The following is a 6000-nucleotide window of genomic DNA, read 5'->3' on the forward strand; positions in this document are numbered from 1 at the left end:
TTGATGAACTAGTTCATGAAATATGGAAGGGCGGATAAAGTGGATGTTAATAGGTTGCCTATGGGTGCACCAAGCCTCTAAGTGAGGTGAGCCCCTCTCCAGCAGAAACAACTATTAAAGAGACAAGTGCATGTGTAACTGTGTAATATACCAAATCTGTCCTTAATGAAACAAATGTGGAGCTGTAGAGTTTGCACAGTATCCAACAGATGGATTAGTAAAACATTTAAAAAGTAATGGATAGTCATTACCCACATACTTATTGCCGTCTCTCTCTAATTGTACACTCAATAACAGGCTTCAGATTCACACACTGCTAAACAATGATATCAAAGCCACAGGTGCAAAACTACACAATTCCAAAACTACACGTAATATTAAACTTTTATAACTAATGTCAACTAAAAACATAAACGAGAAGGTTGCATTAGAGGAATCCATCTGGACATCTACAGTGGCTGAAAACTAAAACTACCAAGGGGGTAATTTTGACCTCTTGGCATTTTAAAAGTGATGTAACTCTGCTAGAATAAAACTCCATCATCTCTTATGTATGATTTTTCCTAAAACGGGTTATTCATCATATAGTGATTTTTGGGGTGATAAAAAAGAAATAAAACTACTATAGCTAGGACTGATGGTGGAGTACAGACCCAAAGTACTGAAATCAATTATTAAAATAATATTTAACTAAACTGTTTGAATTTGAAGCAAATATATTTTTTGGGCTTATGTCAGAATTTCTTTTCAGTCATTTTGATGAGTGCAAAAACAAACGGTGGATTAAAACAGTGCAGTCCAAGGAATCTTAATGTCTGTCCAATATTTTTTTTTGCATTACTATGCTTAGCATTGGTAGGATACAGGGGGCTACAACCTGCTATAGCATCCCAGTACTGTAGTGGGTTAAATCCTATTCTCAGTGTACTCAGGTTAAATGGCTATATTATAGTAGGACTACACACATATCCTCTTAAGACCATATGGTGACATTAATTTAAGAATCCACCCTGTATTCAGTCAATATTCTTATAAAATAACAGAATGAAAATATGATGAGACAGTATTACAGCAAGTCTGATTTCAACACAAAGGCTTGGTGTTATGTTTTAACCCAGTTTGGGTGCAGAGATTGTGAGAGATGAATAACATGTTTGTGTTGCTCTTTTGAGAGTGACAAGAGAAAGGCGGAACTTGAAAAGAGGCTGGAAGTGCTAATGAGGCTTATTTTAACAACACAACAGCTCCATGAATATTTAACAGCTAACAGTAAAAAGTCTGATGAATTCACTATCTGAGTGGAAAAAATGCCAATGCAATGCTGCTGCTACCAAGACAGTGCTGTACAATATGTCTGTATAATAGTAATGGGTCTTAGAAAACAAGATGTCTATTTTCTATTAATACAGCAAGGAGCATTTTAAATGACTTGCACTTTAAAAAACTTCACACATCCACATGTACTCTGGCAGCCTTAATCAAATTAATTCACAGCAATTTTTATTGAGAAGGGAAATCACACGTTTAAACCTGTGGTGAGCTTTGAATAATGCGACTATCAACTGGCCTAATTTTTTTTCATTATTGTAAATGGTACTTCATTAGTCATGCACAATAATGAATACTCAAACTTTCTTCTCACGCCTAAAGAGGAGACTTTCAAGGTATTTAGAAAGATCCTGCAAGATGCTAAGTCCGTGGACTCACGCAGTTGCTAGGCAACAGCAAGGGCACCAGTCCTTTTTCGGGAAAACAACTTCACTGTCCAAAATAAATAAAGATAGAAGGAAGACACCATGAACCTCTTGAGCGGGGTTAAGTCGCTGGGAATAACACTCAGTCAACATCAAGTACTGTGGCTGCAGAGGCCAAAGTGGTTTTCTTATGTTTAGTATCGAGACTCTTTACTCTTACGAAGGAAAGAAACTGTCACGGTCCTGGGTCTCCTGACCCAGCGTTTTTAGTTCTTTGTGATTTTCGTATTATTGTACTTGTGTGTGATTTATTCTATGGCTTCTAGTTTTGATCCCTTGCCCTTCATGTCTCCCTGTGTGCCCCTCTGTGTATCTGTGAGCCCTCGTCTCTCCTTATGTTTTATTCCATGCTTCCCCTGCCCATTATGTCTAAGTTCTCCCCGTGCTCTCTCTTCCCCCTGTGTGCCCTCTATGTATTTATGAGCCCTCGTCCCCTTTCGTGTTTATTCCATGTCTCCCCTGCCTGTTACGTTGGTGTTCTACTCGTGCTCTCTCTCCTCCTGTACTTCCTGTTTCACCTCTCCCGTCAGTGTTCAGTTCACCCCGCCCTGTCTCGTTATGATTATCAGTGTCACCTGTGTTCCCCGTGTGTTCCCACTTCCCTCGTTAACCCTCTGTGTATTTCTGTCTGCGTCTCCCTCTGTTCAGTGTGACGTCGTCCCTCATGTTGTGTGGATCTCCCTGTGTCTCTTCGCGTATGTTAGTTTACTTTTCCCAGTTTAGTTTTGTATTTCCTATGTTCGGCCATTCCAGCATTAAAGCTGTGATTTTGAGTTCACCCCCGTGTCTGTGAGTTTTGCGTTTGGGTCCTCCTCCTGCCTGCCACACAGCCGAGCCTTGACAGAAACATACAGAATAGCAACATTTTCTAAAAGGATTACAGCGTGTGAGTAGGACAATGATGACCTATTAAGGTCAAATCTTACATTTCATATTTTGAAAACAGCAATACATATTTCTGTTTTTCCAAAATGGAGTTAATTGTTTAGGGTGTAAAATGTAAATTGTGTTGATGGTTATATCCTTTTCATCATGAAACAGTGAACAAATACCCTTAGAACAGATCAAAAGGCTACTATGCTACTAACAACAGTAAAAAGGACTCCTTATCAAAGAAGCCTGGCTTTATCTCATTAAAACAGGCAAGAAAGTGAGAAAAAAAATCATTTCCAAAGGGATATGAAACAGTTTTACCCATATTTGCTTTGTTATTTAGCTAGCACAGCTCAAATTAATTACTCTCATCTTCTTCACTCTATTCATTATTCTAGCAGTAAACACATTAGTCAAATGAAATGTCTCTGAGCACACCTGGCTTTCTTATCTTTTCTGCTGTCGACAACAGGGTGGTTCAGCTTTTTTACATGCTGTGAGCCGAGCATTAAAGAAACCCAGTGCCATTTATGGGATATGGTACCTGCCGCCTATTCAACCGATACCTGCCTCCCAGGAAGCCTTAATGTATGAGATTTGTCAGTGTCAATTTCCCAGTTAATCTCTCTAGTCCACCTCGCTGCTGCCTCTGCCGCCCATTCATTCCGCTGCTCTGTCTCTATCTGCTCACACTATCCTACGCAGGATACAAAGGCAACGGGAAGCCCAGGAATAGGAACTACCTCAGTGGTAGATGGTGCTGCAAAGTAATCCTGCATCTGAAACCTGCTGAAAACTGCTGGCACATGGCCTGAATTTTGAGGCGCAGTCTGAACATTCCTTTGCAGCAAACACTGAAAATAGAGACTATAAAAAAGTCAGACTATAAAAATGTCATTTATAACCTACTGCGGTCGAGGTATTGTTACTGAACATACCAATTTGTTGTGGTCACAGAAACACACTTGTACACTATATTGTCAGAAGTATTCGCTCACCCATCCAAATCATTGAATTCAGGTGTTCCAGTCACTTCCATGGTCACAGGTGTTTATAATCAAGCAGCTAATGATGAGGACTGCTTCTACAAACATTTGTGAACGAATGGGTCGCTTTCTGGAGCTCAGTTAATGTCAGCGTGATCAGATGTCTCATGCAACAAGTCAAGTCATGATATTTCTTCATCATTATATAATATTCCACAGTCAACTATTAGTGGTATTATAACAAAGTGTAAATGATTGGGAATGACAGCAACCCAGCCATGAAGTGGTAGGTGCAAAATCACAGAGCATGGTCAGCAGATGCTAAGGCACAGTGTGCAGAGGTTGCCAACTTTCTGCAGAGTCAGTCACAGACCTTCAAACTTCATGTGGTCTTGTGGGTAGTTAATGAACAGTGTGTTAAGAGCTTCATGGAGTTTGTTTCCATGGCTGAGCAACTGTATCCAAGCCTTACATCATGAGGTGCAAGCGTGTCAGATGCAGTGGTGATGTGCGGTTGTTTTTCATGAGGCTTTGGCCCTGTGTTCCAACTAACGAAACTCCTAATGCTCTTAATGGTTCAGTAAGACAATTTCAAACATTTCATGCTCCTAACTTTGTGGGAATAGTTTGAGGATGGCCCCTTCCTGTTCCAACATGACCACATACCAGTGCACAACGCAAGCTCCGTACAGAGTTGGATGAGTGAGTGTGGTGTGGAAGAACTTAACTGGTCTGCACAGTCCTGACCTCAACACAAAAGAGCATTTTGAGATTAATTAGAGTGCAAACTGCAAGCCAGGCCTTCTCCTTCACAATCAGTGTCTGAACTCACAATTGTACTTCTGGAAGAATGATCAAAATTCCCATAAATACACTCATAGACCTTGTGGAAAGCCTTCCAAGAAGAGTTGAAGCTGTTATAGCTGCATAGGTTGGGCTGACATCATATGTGTGTGAAGGCAGATATTTGTTTTATCTGCGTTATATGTATGCAATGTATGCAATATAGGGTACATTAAGGTTGGCTAGTCCAACAATCAATTAACATATTTGTGAAGGTGTGTGTGCAAAACATCCTATAAAAACAAAATATTTACATCTAATCCTGTATTAACAGGTGGAATGTCAGCCAAGGTTTAACTGGTATTTGTTTAATTGAAAGTGCTCCGGTGTGTTTTTCAATACCGTACTCATAATCTATAAATATAGGTTTGGAGGAGGACTGAATGTGAATGCTGTGTAAGTAGTATTGATACAGAACAAGATTCATTGCTGTCAACTATTTTCATATACATGTTTATATCCATTTTTGGTTCATGTAAGCTCAGAATAAGCTGCAAAAGTGAAACACAGTGAAGCTGAAGCACAAATTATGGATAAACTGCTAATCAATACAGAAAGAGGAGCTTTTTGCTAAAAATGCATTACTTTGGCTCCTGAAATGCTAACGTGTTCTTTTTAAAAGTGTCAAATCCCACTGTTACTCAAGAGCAGAGAAAATGTTTATTTCAGCAGCAGACTAGAATTTGGCAAGCAGAGAAGTATAATTTGCCTTAAAATCTGCAATGTGAAAAATGCTAATTTAGCCTAAATTAACAAAACTCATGCTTTCAACTCATTAGTATTGGACACCTTTATAGGACACCAACATACTTGAAGGCTGCCAGAAACATTGCAGCACTGATAAAACAGAAATTAAAACCTTGACTGAAATTAGTTACAAACTTCTGACAATTACAATAGCTAAGCTAAAATAACTGATACTATCCCTACTGCTCCAGGTAAAAACCCTGCTTAATATTTAATAAAATGAATCCTTTTTCTATATAGACATTTCCTTCAGCTATAGCTATTGTGCTGTTACTTTATACTTGCTTTACAAGCTCTGAAAATACCTGTGATTGCCCAAAGTCTCACATCATCAACTAGATTTTCTAAAACCGAAAAACACAGCCCATACACCACTCAGACCACTTGAATTAGCATAATCTAAAGGGCCTTTTTCTTTCAGGGGCAATTGATGCCAAAAACATGTTTTCTAGCTATTTTCACTGTAGACAGAGCCATACCGATTGTTGTGGGCATCTATGCACTCATCTAATTACAGAAACAACACCATAAAGTTCATATATCCTGTTGATCATCCATTTAGCTGTATACTAACTTTATACATGTTCTCTATCATCATGACGTTATTTACTTTTCTGACTGTATTCTGTTAAAATCTGTAGCAAATTTAGCTCAAGATGCGTTTAGACTTACCATGGCTTGCTGGCCACAAAGCCTTAAGATGCAGAAGATGACACTAAATCTAACAACGAACAAAAGAGAGAGATCTAGTACTATTAATGTTAGTATTCAGTAAGAGTTGATTCATTGGTTTAGTT

The sequence above is a fragment of the Rhamphochromis longiceps genome, linkage group LG7 (assembly GCF_057381845.1).
Source record: "Rhamphochromis longiceps isolate RC_006_pf linkage group LG7, R_longiceps_female_GT1.1, whole genome shotgun sequence".
Lineage (NCBI taxonomy): Eukaryota > Metazoa > Chordata > Actinopteri > Cichliformes > Cichlidae > Rhamphochromis > Rhamphochromis longiceps.